This window comes from Hyposmocoma kahamanoa, unplaced genomic scaffold (genome assembly GCF_003589595.1).
Source record: "Hyposmocoma kahamanoa isolate Upper Pololo Valley unplaced genomic scaffold, ASM358959v1 88, whole genome shotgun sequence".
NCBI lineage: Eukaryota > Metazoa > Arthropoda > Insecta > Lepidoptera > Cosmopterigidae > Hyposmocoma > Hyposmocoma kahamanoa.
In genome coordinates, this window is record NW_020654466.1 from 17,693,176 (window position 1) to 17,709,641 (window position 16,466).

Genomic DNA, 16,466 nt, shown 5'->3' on the forward strand with positions numbered 1-16,466 from the left:
AGTCAATTGTATCCTTGTCATAAACAACACAAACTGGCAATCGAAAATACACATAAATCGAGTAACAGGACCCTTTGAATCGATATTTAACAATTCCCTTGACATAACAGATTTAAAGCATCAATAAAAATTACGACTGGGAAATACGAGTATATAAAAAAATGCTTAATACTAAATATTAAGTTGTATAATGCCGATTTGTTGGTATAATGTTATAAACTGATTGGCATGTTTTATTAAACATTTTATTGTACCTTTAGTATTAAAAAGTCTGGGTTTAATAATGAATATTCGACGATATCACTTCAGTTTTTTAAACAGCGTATCAGGTATAAAAATTGTGAAGGTAAAATTATAATGACGATCGAAAAGACAGATGCATTTGTCGTCATTACTACGAGTGTTGTAATACTACACGCATCTAGATCGTGTTATGGTGTGAAAGATGATGTAGTGACTAGGATAGAACAGAGTCATATGAAAAGAATGATTGTTAGTGGAGTTATTATATAAATTTCAAGGGGAAAGAATAATTTCGGCACATATGTTTCTACCAGATTACGATGTTCGTAAAGAGACCAGGTTTAAAGTAAGAAACATAAAGAGGCGTGTATGAACTGATTCTAGTAGAGGAAGTGTAAGAGGTATGTCCTGGCATAGTAGTAAGGTAACTCCATACAAAAGTAGCAGCGCGTCTTGTATGTGTGTAAGCCCGCCGCGTGCCGTGTACGGACGCACACATTTGCATAATGTTACGATACACTCACGTCGCATCGGGTCGTCGACCTCGCTATTAATTATAGAATTGAAGTGTTAGCTAGGTGTTTAAAAATTACTTAATTTCTCATTTCATTTTTCATTTAATTTCTATATCATCATACTCCCATAATCGAGATACCAATCTGCGATACTGGTATAGAAATATCAATACGTAAGTACTTCATTTAACAAACAGACCGAGAATACTGTGATGAACACTTTAATTTTTTTAAATTGTGTTTACAACGTGTAGGTGCAACTAAATAATAACGTGACAACCTTACGCTCTCTCTACGCGCTCTACAAGCGAAGTGTAGACATTGGTGCGCCGAACTTGCTGGAGTTTCCCTACTTGCCTTATCATGCTATGTCTATAGGTTACAACTATATAATATACAAATTACAAATTATTCACATGTCTCATAAGTTCTTTTACAGATTAATATGAGGTCGGATTATTACTAGATAGTGCACTGGAGTTCATTTCATTGCTGCGATACTCGCGGTACAGGTAACTCTATTGATACCTGGGGGTCTATTCCCGTTCTCCATCGTAATCGGTCCGAAACAATTACTGGCAAATAAACAATATGCGTGAATGAAGCTTCATACTTGATATGGTCTTTGATTTCGTCAAATATTACTTATTCGACATTAATTTCACTGGTAATTGGTGCAGTTGTCGTATGGTACGTTAATAATTATAATTACACAATTTGTAAAATAAATTTTTATATAAGTAGAAACGAATATAAATTGCATTTTGCTTTTAAATACATCGTTCATAAAAGTTTTTTATTAGCCGCCCTGGTTTTAAATATCGATTCAATCAAGTCGCATTCCACTTTCACTCATCTTAAAGAGCTACTACATAGATATAGACGAAAACATGCAATTATATTGATTACCCATATGATCGATCGAGAATCGAGATATCTTTATTGTGAATGATTTTTTATACGATGTTGGAACACGATGTACTTTGGCTGCAGTTAGAACTAGTTCTAGTTCCAACATCGTGTAAGAATCATTCACGATGAAGATAAAGTAAAATTGTAAAATGTTATATTTATTATGTTTTTATGTTATATTATTTAAGAGCGTTGGTAACCCAGTGGGATAGCGGTGGCTTCTCAATTGAGAGTTGGACGGTTCGAATCCTTGAGACGGTAGCAACTATATTTGTGAATGTAACTAATATAAAGAATAATAGTGCGAGTAAATTCATAAGTTTATTATTGGATCTTTTGTGAAATAACTCCATTAGTTTTTGTTATGATTATTAATATAAAGATCGAGCCCGAACCGATGGGACTTGAACCCACGACCATACTGCACCGTATATTGCTCTTACCAACTGAGCTAACATCTCGAAAACGATACCCAACTTGCCATTATTCGAAAAATCGCGCCCGCATCTTGGATTTAGAAATAGTGCCATATTCGAAACCTAAAACCGAAAATGCCATAAGCAAACATTAAAGAAAATAACTGTTAAAATAGATTAAAAAATCGCTTAAGAATGCTCCCCTTTTAAGAAAATAAAATATTTTAATATAAAATATTTCGCTTGAGTTACGAAAAGAAAGACATATAATAAGCTATCAAAGTTGTACTGGTGGTGCCAACACTATAGTAGAAACAAATATATAAGTACTGTAAATTTGTTGCAATATGTGCTCCAATTCAAATAAAATTAAAATAAATAATTATTCAATAAAGCATGAACGCAGAGCCGTTAAAAGTATTATAAAATAATTAAGTGTCCCAATCACTTACAGGAGTTAACGAAAACATTTAATGTTTATTAAAGTAAATATTAGTTCAAGATGCGCAAATAAATCTAAATTACAGGCACCACTAAAATTTACGTAATATAATTATTTTGATACAGAATAGCAAAATGGGTAGAAAAAAAATTCGTTACTTTGCAACACTTTTTTTCAATTATTTTTCTGTTTTAGTGAATATTTACATAAAAATATGAGTTGAAACGCATTACTTACTTGTGGAATGCGATGTTAGTGTCTATTTTATGTTTGTCTGTTGTATTTTTACACCCATTTACCGCACATTTCGTCATTTTTAGCAAAAAATTTTGGAGCTGTTCGCGGTGCAATATGACCTTGAGCACTAACAGCCCGCGCGCTCCTGGGACGCGTTTGGAACCCTCTAACTTGCCTCACTTAGCGTGTGCGGGCTAGGTTTCTATGCGTTATTATTCTAAGTGTACAACATTACATTTACATTTACAGGTGCGTTGTCGGCGACTGCTGACTCGGTGTGTGGCTCAGTTGGTCAAGAGCGGTGGCCCCGGTATGTCAACAGACACTGATTCGAATCCAGTCAAATCAAAGGAAGTTTCTTTGTGTTCGATTTTTGTATAATAACAAAGTAGTGCCGTATTTTCACAAAGAAACTATATCATGGTAAAATATCATTATATTCAATAAATTAATATTATTTTCAGAATTTCGTAACATTTCCATCGATAGCCCACGATATCGCCGCTCTCCTGCCTAAGGGTGCTTTTCCACTGACGAGACGAGACGAGACGAGACGAGATGAGGCGAGACGAGATGAGGCGAGACGAGGTGAGGCGAGACGATATGAGGCGAGACGAGATGAGGCGAGATGAGATGAGGCGAGGCGAGATGAGATGGGGCGAAACGAGATGAGGCGAGACGAGGATTGAAATTAACATTACAAAATTTCAATTCACTTCTAGCGCATATACAGTCAGAAATGGTCTAGATTGACATATTTGTTGATGTAATATTGAACTGTATTGCAGCCTACATAGAGTATTATACTTTGCAACACAAAACATAGTCGAAATGCAACGACGTCAAGTAAAAAAATCACAATTTCTTCAAAAAAATTTATCTGTATTCTAATGTAATATTCAAAATATTTAATTGAATTCAGCCACTGGTTGCTAATGGCCGCCAATCGATTAAAATACCGATTAAAAGTCCGGTAGTTATAACATCATGTACATAAAACATAGATGTATAGGCACTCTGATTACTCGGTTTCTTTAATTTAATTTTAAAACTAGTTTCTTAATGCAGTTCTATAAATTTATAAAAGAGGGTCTAAATGAAATGTACGTGTCATGACTCCGTCTACTAGTTTGTCCAGCTGTAGAGATCGCATACCGGATGTATCTTTTAACGAATGTCGGCGCTGGATAAGAAGGTACTGTGGTACAGAGTGAATTAGTAGCAATAGGGTTCGTTCAGGGAAGTAACTGCCACGTTACCTATTTCTGCAGCAAAGCAGTAACGGGAGCATTTTTTTACGAAACCAAATGATGGGATGTATTATTTCGTTCCGTTTTCGAAGGGTAAGGGTGCTGGGGAAATTACAGGCACATGGAACTTGGCAGTGCACCTCTGATCTTTGCGATTTAAAGCTCTGAGTAGCAAGCAACTGCTACGCACAGGCGTGTCGCACACCACCACTACCGTGTCAAACCAATCCACTGTAAAATAAAAAATAGCATTTTGAGAAAATTCATTGAAGGGGCAGTGTTGATGCTTTAAAAATAAGATTCCTTTTGACGTAGAAAATTTACCACTTATGACAATAAAAAGTATCTTGAAAAAAGGTTTTGCTCTTTCATGTATCGTAGGATAAATGTGAAGAACCCCATACAGCTCTAATTCTTCTTGGGGAGTCTGACTTACCAACGACAGTATTAGCTAATTTGATGATTTCAAGTATTTGCCTACGGAATACAAATATTTTAAATTTAACGGCCTCCGTGGTCGAGTGGCTTGCATTCTGAGGTCCCAGGTCGGGTCAGCGTAGAAAACCAGCTTTTCTATATAGTCTCGGATCTGGGTGTGTGTGATGCCGTCGTTCTTTCCGATTTCCATGACACACAAGTGCTTTAGCTACTTTCTTTGGGATCAGAGTACGTGTTGTCTAATATTTATTTATTTATCATTCGAATTTGACTAGCCGCGACTTCACTACACACACAACACTCACATTAAGTATGTTTATGCTATATTATGTTTTTTATACCGCATATAATCATCAAATTTTGACTTCTGGTATTTTTTATTTTTGTTTTCAGTGTAGCACCAACCTTTAGTTTTTTAATGTTGACCCAATAGTTGAGTTTCCCATTTGTGCTTTATTGAATTATGCAAAAAAACATTAAATAAATAAATGTCTTGAGGCCATCGAGTATATAACCAGAAATAGAGACGAAATGTCATTTGATTTGTTTGAAAACTATTCTGCCATATCATTACTGTGACAACTGCGCTCCGATTGGCCAGCCCGAGTTCGAAGAAACCATTGACGGGTGTCGTCAATGGGTGTCGTCAATTGTTTCACTTCAAATCGACCAGTTAACTTGATCTTTGCTAGAATGGACGAAAATTACAAAATTACATATTTAATATTTAATTACAGATGAAATGTGATTCCGTTTGTTTTGTAATTAGATGTTTTTCTGTTTTTCCCACACCACCGAATAGAACAGCACGGCATTGTTAGGGATATATCTTTATTACATTAAATACAGAATATTTTTTGGAATATACGGAGACGTACACAGGTCAGTAGTTGGCCTGTCTATATTTCAGTGCTAACAAGAGTTGATATTTATAAGAGCTGTATCGCTTATGTGTTATCAGGAATATATGGCCCTTATTTCGTCTCTATTTCTGGTTATATACTCGATGGCCACGAAAATAAAAATAAAAATACAAAAACAACAAAGTTTCGTTAAAACGACAAAGTTTCGTTCAAATAAAGAAATTATATCTACTTGTAACAGTATACTTCCCGAACATCGACTTTTACACCCTGCAGTTGGTATAAATTCGCTTTGTTATTATATTATGATCAGTGTTTCTTATAACTTTATCATCGGATCCCCGTGGCGCTTTTAAAATGACCATGGAATTGAAAATAGAATAATATTATTAGGTAGTTATATTGTAGAAGTAACATCTTAATTTTATGAGCCTTAAATTCCTTAGAGGTGCGATTGTGCTTTTATTACGTACATTTACATTTACTATCAGTAGAGCTCCTTGTGAAAGAGTTCGTCCAGGGAAGTACTGCCAACTTAACTATTTCTGCCGCCAAGCAGTATTGTAAGCATTCTTGCTTTCCAATTTGAAGGATAAGGGTGCTGGTGAAATTACAGGTACATGAGACTTGTCTCTTTACGTCTTATGTTGATAGGCGCAGTGACAGTGCCCCTCAGATCTTTGTGATTTTAAGCCCTGAGCGTCAGAGCAACTATTACGGACAGGCGCGCGACTTGTTCGTCCCGTCGCTTGGTATCATAAAAGAAAAAAGAAAAAATGAAATACGCTTCTTTAGGTGTTGTTTCTATTGCGGACACTACAAACGTCGCCTTGCTAAGATTATAGTGTACCGACTTTGCTTCCTTGACTCGCAGCAATTGTTTAATTTGCGTTATGAGTATGAAATAACACAAATACATCCCTGTATATAAATATATCCACAAACACATAGCATAACACTGCGACTTGATTTCGTCCCTTTCATTGACGTGTACGATCAGCAAAGATGACGCGTTACCACCTTGAAACTTGCAGCGTTTCAAATTGCAGCCAGAAGACGCGACGCTGTGATGCATCAAAACGAGTAATTCAATATAACGCAACCGGAAGCCGTTGCGTTTAAGAAATGTAATCTATTCCTGTGGACGATAAAGTGTATGTTGCATTGCTCGTTTTAATGCAACATACGCTTTATCAGAGCCGTCTGGCTGCGGCAATTTAAGGCGACTAACTATAGGATTACTTTTGCATGAACATGAACGTTGGTCAGTAGCGGCTGCAGTCTTCTTATTCTTGTCAAATTGTTATTTTTAATATGAACAGTTTTTTTTTCAAAATATGGTCAACAAAAGCTAGCATCTCCTCTAGCAAACAAACCTGCATTGGGCCTGGAAAAGCTTCAACTTTGCTCATAGTACTTTCCTGTATTCACTAATTGCCATTTTTGTCGGTAATGGTGTAAGATATACGGCCTTACTTAGCTTTTGAAAGCGAACGTTCATTACTAATTATTGTTTACCTTTTCAATAAATGAATACATTCATTGACAAAACGAGTTCGACACGAGTTACTGCTCTATACGTGTAGAACTAAACCGGAAATACGTTATCCTAAAAATTGTCAAATAATAGTTCCGGCAGTTAAGAGAGATACTAAGTAACAGTAACTCTTAATTTACATTGCCTCGGAACGGAATGGAAGCAAACTTTTGTAACCATAGCATTATGAACCTTTTATCATTTGTTGTACAAACTAAATATACGTAAAACAGGTCGTAGGTCTGTCGGAAAATTCTCGTGCAGTGTCGGGTGTTCACGCAACTAATTTGTGTGTTGCACAGTTGACATAAAATTAATTACGCTAAAGTTATAGAAATTAACTTCCATTCCCCTCCACTATAATGTAAATTGTGCCCATAACCCATTTTTCATTCGGTCCGGTAGTTACAAAGATATAACAGATAATACAGCTAATGTGTTTCTCGCCTAAATACCTTTGTTGATACAAAACTTAAACTAATAAATTTAAATTAAATAAATAACAAGAAACCGGTTTATCAAGGAAGCTCGGCATTTCCACAATGTCACCCGCGATTACAATGTTCGAGAGGCGTGGCCCGCTCGCCTCCTACGCGCGATTCGCGCACGCGCCGCTATTTAGGCGTTAATGTGATTATTGAATATTTTGTGACTAGCGAGAAAAAGTTATATATATAGTTTTTGTATAGCAGTAGAGCTGCTTGTAAAAGAGTTCGTCGGGAAGTACTACCACCTTACCCATTTCTGCCGTCTAGCAGTATTGTGAGCATAACTGTGTTCCGGTATTGTTACTTGTGAGCTCTCATAGTATCTCAGGGTTAGGTTAATAAAATTCGAATTAACGCTCTGAGTGGCATTGCAACTGCCATGGACAGGTGTGTTGCTTACTACTGGGCGCAAGACATTGTACATCTCGTCTCTTAGTATCATAAAAAGATTTGTTACTGAATTGCTTTTTGCATAAAAATTTGGCAAATCTCCGTTCACTTTTTATATCAGTATCACGTTTGTAATCTTAAAAACGCCACGGAAAAGGGTTTTACAAATTAATTAAAAGAATTTTTATTACAATTTCTTTTTAAACCGATAATAGGTTCATAAGATTCAGATATTTGGATCATTAAAAAAAAATCTAAAACATCTTAGACCATTTGTATGGTAAAATGGGAAAATTTGATCAATAACTTCGGCTTAGGCACGCGTAGATCGTTTAGATTTAAATTTGTTGATAAAATACTTGTGTTAGTAGATAAAATCTTACAAAAAAGTTACTTTTTATAAATGGTGTAATAAAAATGGTGCAACCACATTTCACAGTAACTCATTTAGCGTTTTCACGTTGTTCCTACTATGATTAAATAAATAATGTAAATTATACATCTATTTACAAAGTGCAACGCAAAGTTTCTTATAATGGTTATTTTCACGTTAGTTTTCTCTACCTAATTTCGGTGGCAAAATTTTATTATTGAAATATTCTAGACGATTATCATATTAATTTATATTAGATTGTAGTATCTGGAAATATTATTTAATATTGAAGACAATATTATACTCAAATAATAAAAATTGCCACCGAAATTAGGTATAGAAAACTAACCTGAAAATTACTCATATATTCTTCTTAGGACAAACTATTATTTTGAATTTGAATATAATGTTACCAAGTTTTTAGGTTTTCGCGTTTTGTTACATAATTGTAAATGATACTATTATTGATCAAACTCGGAAATAAGTACTTAATTTCTTCTATTTTTTCTTTTTAATTTATCTCTAACTCGTTACAGCAGTAATGGAGCAACACCAGCTGGGACACTTCCTTTTGCCTCCTGACTGTTAATGTTTAAATAATATCATAAAGTGTAGTTGTTTTTAAGGTTTTTATAGTTACTGTTTTGCTTTGTTAGTATTGGAGCTAATAAAGCAAGAAAGAGAGAGATATATATACTATTAGAGCCACGAGTAAAATTGTTAAAAAGTTGACAAATAAAATATTTTGAATTTTCCGGAATGTACCCAAATTGTTTCTCAATCTGTGGAAAATATAATGATACAGACTGTTTACTATCAGTTTTCTTAATATTTTCTGAGAAGATAAAACTGTCAGGTAGTTTGGAAAAATCACTACTAAAGTGAACATATCGTCACTTTTATTAGGGAACGACAAGAATTACAATTTGAACGGAAAAATGTTTTTTCGGTGCGTTACGCAAATACATTATAAATTACTGAATTTGAATTGTAAAGCGATTTTATTTTGTCAAAATTATTTCGACGACATCGGTGCTGCAACGGTTTGCAATGTAATTGGTGTGATGTTCTTGCTTAAAATTACATAAACACTGAAAATTTTATTACAGTAAAAACAAAATTACAGATATAAATTAATTCAATCAATCAAGATCTTCCACACACACTTGCACTTATAGATGCACACATATCTACACACTCGTGTGTGTATGATGAGAATATGTGTGTAAGTAAGTGAAACAGTTAATAAAAGGATATCAAACATACGTATGTGTGATATCCTTTTCTTAACTGTTTCCGTGACTAAACGGTTACCATGTTGGACTGTCACGCAGGTCCCGCGTTCGATTCCCGTACCGGGAGAAATATTTGTTTAGCCTACATTTATATCTCTCGTGATTATGGGTGTAATTTATGGTTATCTGTGTGTCCATGGCACCCGCAATACAGGGTTTTCCTAGTGCGGGGCTGTACGTTATTATTAATTATACCTGTCATTTGTTGCTTATTAACCGACCTTAAAAAAAGGAGAAGGTTCTCAATTCGTCTGTATGTTTTTTTTTGTATGTATGTTACACGATAACTCCGCCGTTTGTGAACCAATTTTGATGATTCTTTTTTTCTTGGAAAGAAGGTACCTCAGATGTGGTCCCATTTAAATTTCAAGAAAATATTCCACCTCTAAGGGTGGCAAACTAGGGGATGAATGACTTTTGAGGTCGGTTTTTTAACCAGAGGTTAGGTTATTTTATAATGTATACTCATAGACATAGATTAACGCTAAAAAAGATTATGTTTTTTAACATCAAGTGACGGGACAAACAAGTCGTGTGCGTGATGGTAAGCTACACGTAAGCTGTCCACAACAGTTACAGTGCCACTCAGAGCTTTAAATTGCAAAGTTTTGAGGTGTACTACCACTGCGCTCGTCACCCTGAGACATAAGTGAACAAGTCCCATGTGCCTTGATTTTCACCAGCACCCTTACCCTTCAAAACCGGAACACAGTAATGCTGACATTATTGCTTGGCGGCAAAAATAGGCAAGGTGGCAGTACTTCCCTGGACGAACTCTTTCACAAGGAACTCTGCTGCTACAGGTACTAGGTTGGATTATGGTTACAACGTTCAATTACAGGCATATGGGACTTGTCAACTTATGTCTCAGGATGATCGCCCAGTGGCAGTGCCTCTCAGATCTTTGCGATTGAAAGCTCTGAGTGCCACTGCACTGTCTAGATAGACGTGTCGCTTATCACCAGGCGCACGAATTGTTCGTCCCGTCATTTATTATCATAAAAAAATGTACCACTGGCCACATATGTATTTCAGAACGTTTGATCAAAATCAGAAAGTCTACCATAACATAATTATTAATACAAAGATCGAACACTCAGAAAAAACACTCAGAAAAAATTCCTTCGATCCGGTCGGATTCGAACCGACGTCTTCTTGCATACCGTGCCAGACGCTATACCAACTAAGCCACGGAACGAACCAACAGACCTCACGAATTTTTCTATGTGCTTGCGTCGTGTCTTTGTACTTGGTCTTTCAACGACTTTTTAGTCGTAGCGCCATCTATGAGAAATCTGTGACAGATTTATCACCATAACATTTTAAAAAACAATCTTATATCAATGTAAGTATAATGTAAGCTTATTATAATATTACTCATACGAATGTTCAGCCAAGTAATGTAATATTGCTAAAGTGATTGAAAGAACGAATGATTTCCCAAGATTGTGTACTCCTTACCAAAAATAGGAAGGAAATAACGCTATATGAACTGTATAATGCCATCTCTTTCTTTTTTGATGTTCCGAATCGTCTTTTCGTAATATAATGTTAAAGTGACTTAATATTATTTACATTCAGAGAAGTTTAACTGCCAAAAAAAAAGTAAATTATGTAATAATAAAATCTATTAAAATTACGTTATTTTCATTTGTTTTTCCGCATTTTCATGAAGTAAAATAAATAAAACAAACTGAGCCTTGATTGTCAAGTTGTGAATTGGGATTTATTGTCTAACGTCAGCTGTTAGTGCCGCGTATAATATTACGAAATAAACATCGCGGCTTATACAAAGAAAGTAAGTATTTCCTACTAAAACTATTAAATATAAAAGTACTATTAAATATAAAAAGAAACAAAATATTGAAGAGATTTATGTAAATAAATAAGTTAAACTTAACTTTTAATCGTTACCAATCAATATTTAGACAATAAATTCTATAATAATGTTGTTTCCATTGCGTCCGAGTAACTAACTATTCTATGATAGCTAAATTTGACATAGAAAGATATTACTTTGATGTGAAAGTCGCGTCATAGTATGAACTGAGTGAATGAATAGTCACAAAGCTGCCAATAAAACATCATAGTATTATAATAAGCTTACTTTAACCGCGTCATGACACGAAAAGTCAAGGTAAGGTTAAAGTAATATCGTTTTAAGAGGTTGTGGTATGTCCCCAGAATTGAAGTAATAATTCCTTTTTCAAATTAAACGATCTGTTATAGGTGTAGTATAATTCAAACTTTTTTTAACGTTCTTATAACGTAAGCCCATGTGTGCAGTTAAAAAGTGACCATGGATCCTGTAAAGGATCCGGCAAGTTGTTTGTTTGAAATAACAAATATACGCGATTTAGATCCGAAAAAATGGTTTCATTTCCTACGTGTAACAATTGAGGAGCTTCAGAACAAAAACCAATAAAAATACTAAACCAATAAAATAATGCATTTGCAATTTTTTAAAGTGGATTCTGTCCGATGTTCCGATTGGATAAATTACTCATAGAAATGAACAAAAACAACAAGAACAAGTCAAAATTGGACTTATCGGTTTTTGTTCTGACGCACCTCAATTGCGAAAACCTCAGCACTGATATTAACATTCGTGTCAAATTTGATGTAAATTGTATAACAATAAAGTTTGAATTTCATCTAGTTGGGTCTCCTATAGATTTGCCACTTTAGGCTATTAACCGGAAAATGTTCAGAGAAACAAATTTATTATACACATAAAAAGTGTCCACGGATCAAGTACGTTATTGCCAATTACTGGAAATCAAGTTTTTTATTTTTTTATTTTTAACACCAATAGTTTATTTAGTCCATCTCATAATGTAAAAAATAAGTAAATTTATAAATAATTTCATAAATTTACATATATGTTTTTATTTAATTTTAATGGGATAATTAATTATTAAAAAAAACCTTGATCTCTAGACATTTTTCATCTGTGTATTTATGAAGATTAAGGCAAGAGCCAAAAAAAGTATGAAATAATAAACAAATCAAAATATTTGTCACCAAGTGTTGATCAATTAGACGAGCATTTCATGAATTTAAATTTTGTTATTCATTTACGGACTAAACAACGCAATTCAACATTTAATCTTGTGATAAATCACGCTTGAAACAAGACCCGAATATTCAATTAATGCTTATTTAACTTAAGAGGAACTGCAGTTAACAAGCCGCTAATTTCCTGACATAGCAGAGCACTTTACAAATTGTGTACTGCATTAATTGTAATATATTAAGCATTGCGCATGCGCATAACATGCCGATTTAGACCCGCTTTAATGAAGTTCGACATGAGATAACTCTAAATAAGGAAACTTGTTCGTTTCTATTGGATGTACGATTTAGTTACCTGTGTTTACTCGGAGATAGTTATTTCGTTTTGTAATTTATTGAGATAGATGGATTTGATGATTTGTAAATACACTACCGGGCAATAAATTAATATGAACACATATATTATCAAAGAAATCAAAGATAATTATTGATACAAAGATAGGAACAACATGAAGAAGAATTCCTTTGACATGACTGGACACGAATAAACGTCTGTGGCCACATTGGGGATCATTACTCTTACGACAGGACAATAAATAAATTATAGTAGAGTGCTTAGTTTGCGTGGCATGTGTGCCAAAAGTTTGCGGAGTTCCGCAGACTCGAGCAGTCCACCAGCCCAATAGCTGTCTTGTTCGTTGAGCGGTCGAATTTCGAACTAAACTAATCACTATTTCCCATCTTATTAATAGGAATCTCTTTTCGAGAACAAAGTCTATGGTCTGCTAGAGTCTTCAATTTACAAATTTATAACTATAGTTATTTCTATGTATATCTATGCGGACTCTATAAATTATAACAAACTTTAGATGTGTTCATCTTAGCATTAAAAAAATTTAATCATGTTATAAATCGTGCCATATGACATGTTGTCCTTAATTCAAGAATCATTACAAATATTCTTGCCAGTTCGAACAAAAGAAGATTTGTGTTATTTGAGTATACATTAGATTTGTATGGGTATAGTATGGGCGTGGCCTTCGCTTCGTATATTTTATAATATTTTTACAATATCGTTAGCTTGATTCAGGTTTCTTGTGCCATTAAAAACATCTTTATCGCGCGTCTGTGCTGTGAAACAACCCTGCCCTACTTTTTTTATTATACCAAGTGATGGGATGAATAAGTTATGCGCCTGGTGGTAAGCCACGCGCCTATTTCGCAGAAATCTAAGGGGCGCTACCACTGCGCCAGTCACCCAGTTATTAAGTCCCAAGTGCCTGTAATTTCCCCTGCACCCTTATCTTTCAAAATCGAAATGCGGTAATGCTCACGTTACTGCTTGATGGTTGAACTCGTTCACATGGAGCTCTATTGCTAAATACTTACTGTAGAGCACTAGTCCTCTGTGAGGAAACGTTTAGTCCATATTTATAGCGTACGCATACATATTTTAAAGTGCTTTTCCACTGGCAAGGTGAGACGAAAATTGAAATCTCGCCGGCTTATTTCCACCAAAATTGCTATTAATAGATTTTGCGAGCTCGCGATTGTTATTGATAGCCATCACGAGCTCGCGCTGAGGTTATGAATAGTAGAGGTATAGTGCTGTTCAGTTTGTCTAGCAATACAGTAGCGAAGTAGCATGTCCCGTAAATGATATTATTAAATATGTGTCACACTCAACATAGCCCGGCACTAGGGAAACCCTGTGTCGCGGATGCCATGGACACACACATAGACATCCACAAATGACTCCCAAACTCACGAGATTAATAAATGTAGACCATCCAAAAATTTCTCGCGGCCAAGGAATGGAACCTGCATGGTAACCGTTCGGCCACGGAGGCGGAAGCAGTCAAATAATGTAAGAAGAAATAATATTAATATAAGAAATAACAATTTCTTTTTCATTCCAAAATCAAATTTAAATCCTCGTCACGTCTCGCAAGTATGTTTACGGCGCCACTGGAATTGACTGCAAACTGGGACAATTTGGGAACGCGATTAAATACAGCGACTAACTCAAAGTCAGCGTTAACGCGACATCTGCGCGTAAAAAATACACCACGTGTATAGGTTCTTAAACTCGTACGCCTAATATAATAAAACAACATAAGTATCACTTCGAAACAAGTCATGCAGGGGCGGTAAAATTTTTGCGCTCAACCGAACTTGATTTATTTGATCTAATACAAATTATACTGGACAATAACTGTCTGATATATAAAATAGTATTATCAATTACGAACATACCTACACGTGGCCTTTATAAATGTAGATTAATATTAATATAAAAGTACTATCGCAGCCGACATTGCCTTGTTGGTATTTTTTACATTTAGCTTAACACTAATTTCGTAACATTGACTTGAGTTGAGCTAAGCATTAATTTTTTTGATATTTATGATATTCAAAGGATAGCTATTTATGTTATATCTAGAATATAGCAAGAAACTTTTGTTTGAATCAAATTTTGTTCTGTTACCTGCAATATATCAATAAGACTGCATTGTAGACTTGAAAACTACCTGCTGCTTGATTTTAATTGCCTTTCCCGATCAGAAACTGCGTCTTTTCCGAGCCGAGGCGCATAATTGCGATTCACAACTGGCCGTTCGGAAACTTTTGACATTTGTAATCGGAACAATAGTTGATTTAACTCACAAATTAGAAAGATATATGTAGTAGGAATCAGGTTCATCTCCTCGCTCAGAAACGCATCTGATTTCGAGACTACCCGATCTGTTCCATTCCGATTTGAATCAAAATCAGAATGCGAGTAAACAGTAGATCAAAATATTTTATACGTATTAATTTTTATGTATTTAACGACTTTAACTTAACTTTACTGGCATAAAACTCAGTGTAAATACCTATATACACATTTTCAAATGGTGACAGAAGTAATTGAGTTTTGTCTATGGTTTTTCTCTATGATCTAATCTATCTTATCAAGCTCACGATTAAGTCCTTACGCTAGATATTAAAGGTTCTGTCCTATATTTTATTTGAATGGTACCCTGATCTTCCTATTATCCAGTAAATGAAGATTTCAATAGCTTCTATCAAACAACTTTTACTCTAGAATGGAAAACCTACGTTTGAAGCGATTGTACTTTACTATTTAAATATTCAATTATTACAAGTATAAAGTCCGCCACGTCGGTGGATTAGGGTTGCCTTCGGCAGTTAGAGTTAATTAATATCATTGAAAATGTTGTCTGTTACAAAACTTTACCAGTAATATTCATTACGGTTTACTAACGATGTTGTTGAGTTTTGAATATTATTGTAATATTTTATTTTTAGAAATAAATCATTTCTTAGCGTATTTCGGAGTTGAATACGTAAGTCCACAAGTTCCCACTGCCCTTTATATCAACTTGGGCCTTTTCAACATATTTATTTTAATCTTTTCTGGTGTGCGTGCTCCGTCATCGACGTCATCGTCAATTTCCGTCTGGTGAGTTGGAGGTCAAAAAAGCAGTTGTTCTATCATTAAAAAGAAATTGAGGTAAATTCCCGATTTTTTTAATATAAAAGTAGCCAAAGTAGAACGTGAGTATTTCGAGCACCCCATATTGCTATATTTAATGTAGCTCTAGTCCTATAAATAGAACAATGCCGAAACTACGTTACATTTCTTTTAAAATTTTATTACGTATTAGCATAGCCATGCAGAGGTGGAATGTGAGTATTTTCACCACCCTATATGCTATATGAGATTACTTTCATTTTATTTAGGTTGTAGGCTGTTTGTGTTCTTTTATTTACCTTTGCTTAAAGGTATTATTATAAAAATATATTAGAGTTGTCACTTTGTGCTATGTAGTTTTGTCTTACAAATTAAAGAAAATAATTTAAAAACTCGATCTATTTATTGTCTACAATCCCACAAACATCGAATGTAGACCTTTTCCTATAAAAAAAACAATGACAAAACCACATTGGAATTTTTAAATTATTTACTAAACATTCGTATCGTATTCGTACGATATTCATGTTTCAAAGACAAAAGCAACACACATATATATATATGTAATTGAACT